Source organism: Bufo bufo, chromosome 1 (genome assembly GCF_905171765.1).
Source record: "Bufo bufo chromosome 1, aBufBuf1.1, whole genome shotgun sequence".
Lineage (NCBI taxonomy): Eukaryota > Metazoa > Chordata > Amphibia > Anura > Bufonidae > Bufo > Bufo bufo.
The window spans coordinates 268,135,867-268,148,488 of NC_053389.1; positions in this window are offsets into that span (position 1 = coordinate 268,135,867).

The window sequence follows — 12,622 nt, forward strand, 5'->3', positions numbered from 1 at the left end:
GTCCATAAATATTGGGACATCAACACAATTCTAACATTTTTGGCTCTATACACCACCACAGTGGATTTGAAATGAAACAAACAAGATGTGCTTTACCTGCAGACTGTCAGCTTTAATTTGAGGGTATTTGCATCCAAATCAGGTGAACAGTGTAGGAATTACAACAGTTTGCATATGTGCCTCCCACTTGTTAAGGGACCAAAAGTAATGGGGCAATTGGCTTCTCAGCTGTTCCATGGCCAGGTGTGTGTTATTCCCTCATTATCCTAATTACAATGAGCAGATAAAAGGTCCAGAGTTAATTTCAAGTGTGCTATTTGCATTTGGAATCTGTTGCTGTCAACTCTCAAGATGAGATCCAAAGAGCTGTCACTATCAGTGAAGCAAGCCACCATTAGGCTGAAGAACAAAACAAACCCATCAGAGAGATAGCAAAAACATTAGGCGTGGCCAAAACAACTGTTTGGAACATTCTTAAAAAGAAGGAACGCACCGGTGAGCTCAGCAACACCAAAAGACCAGGAAGACCACGGAAAACAACTGTGGTGGATGACCGAAGAATTCTTTCCCTGTTGAAGAAAACACCCTTCACAACAGTTGGCCAGATCAAGAAGACTCTGCAGGAGGTAGGTGTATGTGTGTCAAAGTCAACAATCAAGAGAAGACTTCACCAGAGTGAATACAGAGGGTTCACCACAAGATGTAAACCATTGGTGAGCCTCAAAAACAGGAAGGCCAGATTAGAGTTTGCCAAACGACATCTAAAAAAGCCTTCACAGTTCTGGAACAACATCTTATGGACAGATGAGACCAAGATCAACTTGTACCAGAGTAATGGGAAGAGAAGAGTATGGAGAAGGAAAGGAACTGCTCATGATCCTAAGCATACCACCTCATCAGTGAAGCATGGTGGTGGCAGTGTCATGGCGTGGGCATGTATGGCTGCCAATGGAACTGGTTCTCTTGTATTTATTGATGATGTGACTGCTAACAAAAGCAGCAGGATGAATTCTGAAGTGTTTCAGGCAATATTATCTGCTCATATTCAGCCAAATGCTTCAGAACTCATTGGACGGCGCTTCACAGTGCAGATGGACAATGACCTAAAGCATACTGCAAAAGCAACCAAAAAGTTTTTTAAGGGAAAGAAGTGGAATGTTATGCAATGGCCAAGTCAATCACCTGACCTGAATCCGATTGAGCATGCATTTCACTTGCTAAAGACAAAACTGAATGTAAAATGCCCCAAGAACAACCAGGGATGAAACCCAGCTTCTGGTGATATCTATGTGTTCCAGACTTCAGGCTGTAATTGACTGCAAAGGATTTGACACCCAGTATTAAAAAGTGAAAGTTTGATTTATGACTATTATTATGTCCCTTTACTTTTGGTTCCTTAACAAGTGGGAGGCACATATGCAAACTGTTGTAATTCCTACACCGTTCACCTGGTGTGGATGTAAATACCCTCAAATTAAAGCTGACAGTCTGCAGTTAAAGCACATCTTGTTCATTTCATTTCAAATCCATTGTGGTGGTGTATAGAGCCAAAAATGTTAGAATTGTATTGATGTCCCAATATTTATGGACCTGACTGTATATGCACACTGCACAATACCACTTCTATTGTTCTGTATATATGGACACTGCAGAGCATGGTTTACAATCGTTGGTAAATTTACAGCCCACAAGCAGGTGTTTTTTTTCTACCTTCTGTAGTGTCTTACAGAAAAAAGAACCATGTCCTTGATTTATTTTTTCCACTATACATGTGACAATATATGACGTGTACAGTGCAAACCAGATGCTCAGACTTTTTTGCAGTCAGGGCTCTGAGGAAGGGATCTGGATTAAATGAACTGACTAGGAGTTTTTCAAATGGTGCTGCTTGTTTCCTTTTCTTCTGAGCAACCTCGTCATTTTTAGGATCTTTGTGATTCGAGGTATTATGCTGAGAGTAAGATGTGGGCTCATGGTTGTGAAAATAGGCCATGGTGTATATCAAATTTTTTTTTGTTATCCAGGATTTTTGGTTCAGTTTTACAGAAATAAATTGAGTAGGATGTCAACCCTGGACTGTGGTCTGATTTGTGTTTTAGTGATTCTTCTGATTTTGGGGTCTGCAGTCTGCATTTACTCTGGGGTTTGTGTCTGAATACACTTTGGGACGTGGTCTGGTGTCTAAATTCATTTTAGGGTATGATAAAGGAGTTATGATCACTTCTTGTGATAAAATTAGCTATGTTTGGGGTATATGTATATGGATGGCATAGTGCATTATCTAACATACACGCTGTGCATGGAAATCTGCCTGATGTAACTAGTGATAAATGTTGAATGATGGTGTGTTTGCTATCTATAGATGTGTTTGTATATGCCATATACTGTATGTATATTCTATATATGTGTATATACTACATGTATGTGTGTATATGTTATATACTGTATTTGTGCATGCAGGACTTTTTTCTCTGCAATTTTTTTTTCTCCTGAACAGAAACTGAACGAGTCCCATTTCCGTTTGTGTCAATTATGTGCCGAATCCAGCACTTAGGTTACTTCCATTCTTCTGCTCCTATAACGGAGCAGGAGAACAGAAAACGATAGCGCTAATGTGAACATAGCCTTACTTTTCACCTCTGCTATCAACATTTGGAAGAGATACAGAATACTCAAAGACATTTACCTGTGAGAGAGTAAAGGCAGGTTTAGACACTCCAATGTACAGTCGATTGTCGGGAAGGAAACATTTCTTCCGGACATTCAGCGGCTTGTTCAGTGGGGGTTAAGCGCTGCATTTAGAATTTTCAATACTGATTAGATACTCATGTAGAAAATTCCTGCTATATATCAAAGGAGTCACAGAAAGCTAGTAATTAAAACTTAACTTTTAATCACCACATTAATATTAAATCACTTCATATACCTCTAAAGTATAACAAACATTGATCATGATGGACCAAAAGAACACAGACATATATAAGTATGCAGAGGGGAGGGCGGATAATGTGCTGCTAGGGGGAAAAAAATCCCATATATGTCCCTAACTAATGCCTCAACCCACAGGAACACCCTGATGGTGGGTGGCCTGTGGTCCCGTGCCTTCCCTATCTCACCCTCGCAATGCCCTAAATATTCCCGGCGCGTTTTCCCAGTAACTGGTTCATCAGGGGAATAAATGGGGTGAAAAGTACTAAACAAATTGGTCCAGAAAAAACTACACAGTAACAACCTGATAATCAAACCATAAAAAGCTAACGATACAGTTAAATCTGGTTATTAATACATTAAATATCCGAAGCATCTATTTGCACACACATCAATCAATACATGTGATCAGGCCTAAATTTGATAGAAAAAATAGATGTTAATCCTAGGCAGTTAATACACATCCGTGAGACAATCAATTGATAGTTTCAGACATCAATACTCAAAACTATACACCTAAAATTGATAGCTGGCCCAAGACAAATAGAGAAACCCTCAGGTATAGATGTATACAATGCCAGATTACCTGAGGTATGGTCAAGAAAGCCTCAATCAATTAAACCCGGCACATAATTAAGCTGGGTACATCTATTTGATTCATAGCTCAGGACAAACAAAAAGGTGTAGCCTGAAAGCCCGGTGTATATCTCAGCTCAATACATATATATAGATGAAGCCCCGTACATAATTAAGCTGGGTACATATATTTGATTCATGGTTCAGGACAAATAAAGAGATGTAGCCTGAGAGCCCGGTATATATCTCAGCTCAATATATATATATATATATAGATGAAGCCCGGTACATATCTAAGCTCGATACATGTATTCAATTGCTGGCCTTAAGTATATGAAGTATCCCTACAGTGCTCAACAATATTGCCGAGGGTCTATTTAAAAGGCTGCAATAGGTAAAGTCCGATCCAAGAAAACTGCTGGTCACAAGGACCTCTCAGTGGATGTTCAGCTACAATGGCGATATCGACGTGGTCCACCTCGATATGGATGTCCAACCAGCATGCAACAATCTCATTCACAGTATGAGGATGAGGGATCGCTACTGCATTGTTTCTGGTCAGCAGATCACTGTTTAGACAGCACGATCTGCTGCCCAGAAATGATCATTTTTGTGCCTGCACAAATGACAGGATCACTGTGATGAACGAATATTTTGCTTGTTCATCGGGTGATCGGCAGCACATTTAGACAGGTAGATTGTCGGAAATGAGCGTTTAAAGGAACGTTCATTCCCGATAATCTGCTGGTTTATCCGGCAGTGTAAATTCACCTTTAGACCAAGGAGCATGATGTATACTAATGAAGTGCTTTCCATTCAGACATATACTGTACCCTCTCCAGTCTCTCAATCTTTGATTCACCCTATTAAAGTCATATTCTATAAATATTCTAAGAGCACAAGAAAAGATTGTTTCCAGCTTCAGCGTATAAAAGTTTTCTTTATTTCAGCTTGTAGTATAAAATCCGACACAAAATCACATGGAGAGACACGGACAGATTGTGACGCGTTTCGGGCTGTGGTATTGAGCCCTGGTATTGTCTTGAAGAAGGGCTCAATACCACAGCCCGAAACGCGTCACAATCTGTCCGTGTCTCTCCATGTGATTTTGTGTCGGATTTTATACTACAAGCTGAAATAAAGAAAACTTTTATACGCTGAAGCTGGAAACAATCTTTTCTTGTGCTCTTGGACTAATCAAGTGTGGCTAGGTTCAAGCCACTCCTTTTCCGTGCTTCACACAGGTGACTAAAGGTGAGAGCTGCTAAAACCCCTTTTCTTATCTATAAATATTCTATATGTACAGCATCTCTTACAACATTATAAAGCTGTAAAGACAAAAACATGAGTTATATAAATGTAATGTTGAACCTGCTCTTTTTTGTCACACTGACAGTTCTCAGATAGTACAGTATTTAAGCTTTCCTTGGTGACAGACTCTGTACAACAGACCTCAATGACAGACATTCCCAAGATGGAAGATATCAAGAACAGTCTGGAAAAAAACTGTCTCCCAGAGACACTGACTAAACAGAAGTGTGAATCAAAGAATAAATCCATACATACCTAAAAATAGGTCAGTATATCATTATACCAGAATGTGAGTTGTTATTTGTTGCCTGTAGACAGCTGACTTTCCGTGGTAGAAGTATGTGCAGATACACGTAAGAAGAAGAGTAGACATAAAAGCCATATAAGCCATGAAAAGTTTTTTTTGTATCTCACTGTGAAAATTCATCGGATCAGCGCAGAATATACAGACATGGTCACAGGTACGTCCCCCTCACTAATTATTAATTTGTCATCCAAGATTTTGACCCCTTTTCAATCCAGAGCGCTATCAAAAGGCCTATCTTTTAGCCCCATGTCTAAGTTTGACAGCTTTCCAATGGATATAGACTTGCAGCAGTTTTTCAGAAGAATAAGATTGAAAAGTTATTTTCCAGAGTCAGATATACTTTCTGTGAATAATGCTGCTTCAACAAGTAATTCTGCTTCAATAAGTCAAGGTGTTATTGATCAGTTTAGGCTGTCTGACCTGGGTCTAGAAGTAAAAAGCAGATTTATGCCTCCAAAAAATGCACATCCTGTTGAGACATATATCTAGCTGGTATCAAGGGAAGTCCAGAGTGTCATGGATTCTATTAAAAGAGGCGAATTACACATGGCGTCTAATGTTACTCCACAAGAGCGACAGGCAATTGATTTATTGCTACATGATCATGATCTTTTGGTGAAACCTGCGGATAAGGGGGGATCGATTAAAGAAGCGATGCGGCAATTGTCAGACACTGATACTTATGAGAGATTATACAAGGATCCGGTATTTGATATTAAATGTGAAATCATTGCAATAGTTGATCAATATAGAGCCTTGGGAAATATTGATGAAAAATTAAGTGTATTTTTAATTAACCATTCACCTGTTACCCCGGTTTTCTATATGCTTCCCAAGATCCATAAGACACTTGTGGATCCTCCATGACGCCCCATTGTGGCGTCAGTCAACTCTATTTTATCTCCATTAGCGATTGTGTTGGAAAAGATCCTAACACCATTAATAATGAAGAGCGCATCGTTTTTGTTGGATACATCGCATTTTCTGGCAATTATTAGAGAATTCGGGAGAGTATCTTGTGATTGCTGGCTGGTCACGATAGACGTGGTGAGCCTCTATACTTCCATCGATCATGATGGTGGTGTGGAGGCGACATCACAGTTGTTACAATTAAGTGATTATACGACAATACAACAAGAGTTTATTTTGAAGTTATTGCGCCTTGTGTTAGTTCATAACTATTTTTTGTTTGGGGACGATTTTTATCTGCAAAGACGGGGGACCGCGATGGGCAGCAATGTGGCCCCGCCCTACGCAAACGCATTCATGACGTCATTTGAGGAGAAGTATGTATATACAGATTTGAATTACCAAAAAAATGCTTTACTGTGGAAAAGATTTATTGACAATATCATTTGCGTGTGGGCAGGGCCACTTGATGCCCTCCTGGTCTTCCATGAATATATCAATAATGTGATACCTGGTTTGAATTTCACTATCACATATAGTCAGACGCTGGTCAGTTTCCTTGATACGATGCTAATTAAGGATAGTGATGGCTATTTACATACGGATCTGTTTAGAAAAGAAACAGATAGAAATAGTGTATTACATTACTCTAGTGCCCACCCTCTGTCTTTGAAAAAGTCCATCCCAAAATCCCAAATACAACGGGTAAAACGGATCATCTCTGATCCGGATATGCAGGACACGAGAGTTAATGAAATGATGGACAGATTCAGAGAACGAGGGTATCCTGAGAAGATCTTAATGGAGGCTGCCCTTACGCCGGTAAAAGACAAAAAAACTGATAAAGGTCCTAGGGTAGCTTTTGTACATCCTTTTAATAAGAGAATTGACTACATTGTTCGTAAGCATTGGTCATTGTTAGGTAGATCGTACCCCCAAATATTGGAGTTCAAGAATCCACCATTAATATGCAATAGGCGCTTGAAGAATTATCGTGACCACCTGGCAAGGGCGGACATTGGCCCCTTTAAAAAGAGTATGCGACAAACTATACTGACGACCCAGAGAAATGGAACTTACCCTTGTTTACATTGTGCCCAATGTTCCCACATTATATGGGGTAATTCCTTCCATCATCCATATACGGATAAATCTTTTAAGATACAGGGCTTCTTTACATGCGAATCCTCTAATGTCATTTATTTAATTAAATGTCCATGTGGCCTTGTTTATGTTGGAGAGACTATGCAGACTATAAGGGACCGTATATGTAAACACAAGTCCACTATTAGGACGAAGAATTTATTATTACCTATACCAACTCATTTTCATAGTGCAGGTCACTCAGTCTCTCAATTGAGATTCCAAATATTGGAGCAGGTCACAAGACATAGGAGAGGTGGAGATATAAAGAAACAGCTACTCCCCCGTAGGGAAGCCTATTGGATCCATACCCTGGGTACTTTGCAACCCAGGGGATTGAATAGGGATTATGATATCACTCAGTTGGATGTTATTTGATGTGTATGATGCACTAATGATTATTCATTTCCCTTTCGGACGGCGCAATCAAGATGACACTTGTGATTTTTGCGGTATCGTTATTTAGCTTTGAGCTTTCATTATTTCATTAATTTGTTAGTATTTGGCAAGTTAAATATTCTACCTTTTATCTTTATCTTTTGATAGATTTGCATTTCTATTATGTGCCATGTAGGCTGAGGTACATGCCTACTATTTGTGATTGACAAGTGGCTACGGCTGCCTTACCTGGGCATCTGACGTCATCCCACGTGTGTGTGGGTAATCACGATAAATGTGAGAATTGTATCATTTGTGTTCTGCTTGCTGATGAAGGCTGGACGGGCCGAAACGCGTCCTTTATTGTACTCATTCATGGAATAAATACAAAGAATATTAATTGAAGAAACCCTGGTTCGCTGGGATTCCTTTACATTGTCTTGGAGTTCGCTCTTGTCCCGTGCGGCATATTAATCGAGTGCCGGTCTTTCCTATCGATGTGAAAATTCACCAGTCATGGAAATCTAGGTGACAACTAAAGTTTCCTGTAACAACTTTCATGTTGGTAGCAATTTTCACAAGGCTAGTTAATAGCAAGCCTGTTTAAGTTTCGGAGCAAATCATATCATCGAATCAGTCTAGCGGGAGATAGTTCATTTGAAACTCATAATGGTAGGCATATTGAGGGGAGATTTATCAAACTGGAGTAAAGAAGAACTGGCAGATTCCACCTTAAATTTTTCACAGCTCCTTTGGAAAATGAAAGGTGGAATCTGATTGGTTGCTACTCTACACTAGTTTGATAAATCTCCCCCATAGACCTTATATAGAAAATGATGGTAAATATAGATATATCAATGGATTCTTTATGAACTTAATAGAAGAGGACAATTTGTCCAGGGTACTTTTTGGGTTGCCCATGATTGATGTAAAAACTGAAAATCAGACATCACATAGTATATGATCAGTGGCGGATTACAATAGAGACAATCGGGTCGGCAGCCCCGGGCCCAGCACCGCTGGGGGGCCAAATGCCGACCCGAACGCCCACATACTGCGGCGGGGCACGGGAGCGCATAGCTCCCTGTCCCGTCGCCGATCACCGCCATAGGCTTCAGGCCTAGTAGGCCTCAGGCCTAGTAGGCCTGAGGCCCATGCGGTAGTGAAATCCCGGCGCAGGTGTGCGTGATGATGTCATCGCGCGCCTGTGCTGGGACGCAGCACTGTGACGTGTGCACGCCTGCCTCATCCCGCCTTCCTCTGCGAGCAAGCGCCTGGCCCTGGACATAGGTGAGTATTTAGCTTTTCATTTTTTTATATCGAGTACATGGGGGGGAATGTGGGGGCTGTGTGGGGCCAAATTATTATGGGAGGGAATACTATGTGGGGACAAATTACTATGTGGGGGCAAATTATTATGGGAGGGACTACTATGTGCGGGCAAATTACTATATGGGGCTGTGTGCGACCAAATTATTATGGGAGTGACTACTATGTGGGGGCAAATTACTATGTGGGGGCAAATTATTATGGGAGGGACTACTATGTGGGGGCAAATTATTATATGGGGCAGTGTGGGGGCAAATTACTATGTGGGGGCAAATTATTATGGGAGGGACTACTATGTGGGGGCAAATTAGTATATGGGGCTGTGTGGGGCCAAATTATTATGGGAGGGACTACTATGTGGGGGCAAATTACTATGTGGGGACAAATTACTATGTGGGGGCAAATTATTATGGGAGGGACTACTATGTGGGGGCAAATTATTATATCGGGCTGTGTGGGGCCAAATTATTATGGGAGGGACTACTATGTGGGGGCAAATTACTATGTGGGGGCAAATTATTATGGGAGGGACTACTATGTGGGGGCAAATTACTATATGGGGCAGTGTGGGGGCAAATTACTATGTGGGGGCAGTGTGGGGGCAAATTATTATGGGAGGGACTACTATGTGGGGGCAAATTACTATATGGGGCAGTGTGGGATAATTGCTATGTGGGGACAGTGTGGGATAATTTCTATGTGGGGACAGTGTGGAATAATTGCCATGTGAGGACAGTGTGGGGTAATTTCTATGTGGGGACAGTGTGGGGAAATTGCTATGTGGGGACAAATTACTATGTCGGGGCAAATTACTATGTGGGGGCAGTGTGGGGGAAACTATTGTGTGGGGGCAATGTGGGGGAAATTGCTATGTGGGGACAGTGTGGGGTAATTTCTATGTGGGGGCAGTGTGGGGAAATTGCTATGTGGGGGCAGTGTGGGGAAAGTGCTATGTGGTGACAGTGTGGGGAAATTGCTATGTGGGGGCAAATTACTATGTGGGCCAGTGTGGGGGCAAATTACTGTGTGGGGGAAATTACTGTGTGGGGGCAAATTACTATGGGGGGATTACTATATGTGGCAGTGTGGTGGAAATTACTATATGGGGGTGTTGCTATTGGGGAGGCACTGTAGGGGAAATTCTATTATTTTTGGGGACACTATACAGGGATTATTGCCTGGAGCACAATAGAGGGTGGTATTATTACTGGGGGCACTCTAGGGGACATTATAGCTGCTGTGGACACTTTAGAAACATTTGGGGTAATTTATCAAACTGGTGTAAAGCAGAACTGGCTTAGTTGCCTATAGCAGCCAATCAGATTGCACCTTTCATATTTGACAGCTCTTTTGGAAATCCAGTTCTACTTTACACCAGTTTGATAAATTACTCCAATTATGTCTATTAGGGTCACTATTTTTTCAGCAGTATAGTACCTGGGCCATTGGAGAGCAAAACCGGCACAGTATTGGGGGTGGCAGCAGGATGACACTGTGGGGACACCAGGATGGGGAGGTTGATGGAAAAATTGAGAAATCTAACGTGTCTGTGTTACAAACTGTAGAGACGAGATGTGGCTGAAAGAATTTGCCATGGTGGTCTGGGTCAAATGAGGGAGAAAAGGAAAGAGAAGGTCTACATGACAGGAGATGTCACTGGATGTAAGAGGTATGTGGTGCTGTATTCTCCTCCATGTCTTTTTTATTATAATTATATGTATTTTAAATTTGGCGACCAAATTTTTCAGTTTAGGACCCAATTTGGGGTATTTTTTCTAGTCTGAAGATGTCATATGGCCTAGGAAGAGACTGTGGCGCTCATGAAGCACCGCAGCCTCTTCATACAAAAAAAACCTAAACTAAAATGGATTGAGGGGCCCAAGTTGGGTAGACAGCCCCGGGCCTATCATGCACTTAATCCGCCCCTGTATATGATAATCTCTTTCTAACAAACTAGAACCAGCCCTGTACATCACATGGGTTCTGATATCTCATTATTCATGGTCTCAATAGCTATTCTAGATTTCAGCCTGCCAGCTTGTCCTTCTTCAGGGGTGTCTCCTCTCCACTGCAGCTCTTTCCCTGTAACTGCCACAGCTTCTAACACATGATATGGCTGGTAGTAGTTGAAGATGGCAGGTGGTGCTACGCAGATACATTTTATTAAATAGCTCAGTGGCTATACCAATTTTTTAATTGCATGCAATTACAAAAGTATTCAGATCCAGGTGCTGGTTTGAACTTTGTAGAATATTTTTTTTCTAAATAGTTAGGAGACATGCATTCAGGAGCCTCATCTATTAGCCAGAGTACATTTCTAACCCTAGAGGACCCAAAACACTCATGCATTACAGAGACAGCCCTTTAATTTAAATGGGTACTGTGTAATGTTTAATTTTACCTACAGTGGTGCTGTGGGGAAATTGAACACTTACTGCCAGGTTCCTCCAGAAGTTACATTTGATCGATATGATCAGCTTGTAGTAGGTTGATCCTTCAAACAATAAAAAATTGGACATAAAATTCACTCATAATCCTCTGAATAGGTCAGTATCTGATCGGTGGGGATCTTACAGCCAGAACCCCCGCCGATCAGCTGTTTGAGAAGGCATCGGCGCTCCTGTAATCGCTGCGGCCATCTCTCAGCTTTCCCTAGACCACTGAAGTCATGTTCATCGATCACATGGCCTAGACAGCCCCATTCAAATGAATGCCAAGTGATATCATGCACAGCCGCTATACAATGTACTGTGTGGAGAAAGCTACGATGCTTGCAGGACCTCCGATGCCTTCTCAAACAGATTATTGGTGGGGGTACCTGGTGTCGGACCTCCACCAATCAGATACTAATGACCTATCCAGAGAATAGTAAGACTAGTAGATGTAGAGCAGCACCCACGGACCATCAAACGCACACACCGGAATGCATCAGCCAAACCACGGATGCAGATCCTCAGCAGCCCACCGAACAGTACAAACAAACAGGTAACGGCAGCATCTCCAGCGACTTCTTTATTGGACAGACTTCACAGAAAGTGTGCCATAAAATAAACAGAACGTTTTGGCTACTACATAGCCTTTGTCAAGCCCTTGGCTTGACAAAGGCTATGCTGTAGCCGAAACGTTGCTGTTTATTTTTATGGCACACTTTCTGTGAAGTCTGTCCAATAAAGAAGTCGCTGGAGATGCTGCCGTTACCTGTTTGTTTGTACTATCCAGAGAATAGGTCATCAGTTAAAAAGTCTCAGAAAAACCCTTTAAAGCTGTCCCCGGGATTTTGTGTATAGAGCTGAGGACATGGGTTGCTAGATGGCCAGCACATCCGCAATACCCAGTCCCCATAGCTCTGTGTGCTTTTATTGTGTAAAAAAAACGATTTGATACATATGCAAATAAACCTGAGATGAGTCCTGTCCCTGACTCATCTCACATACAGGACTTATCTCAGGGTAATTCGCATATGTATCAAATCATTTTTTTAAACAATAAAAGCACACAGAGCTATAGGGAATGGATATTGCGAATGTGCTAGCGGCCATCTAGCAGCCCATGTCCTCAGCTCTATACACAAAATCCCGGTGACAGGTTCCCTTTAAGATAAATCAGTTATAGAACCTTTGCATTATGCTGCTTTTCAGCATCTAGCAAAGACAATACACAACTGAGGAAGTAGAAGGCTGTGAATTGCTAGAACTCTGTGTTGTGGTAACATCTCCAGCGCCCGTTAATGTGCTTTGTATT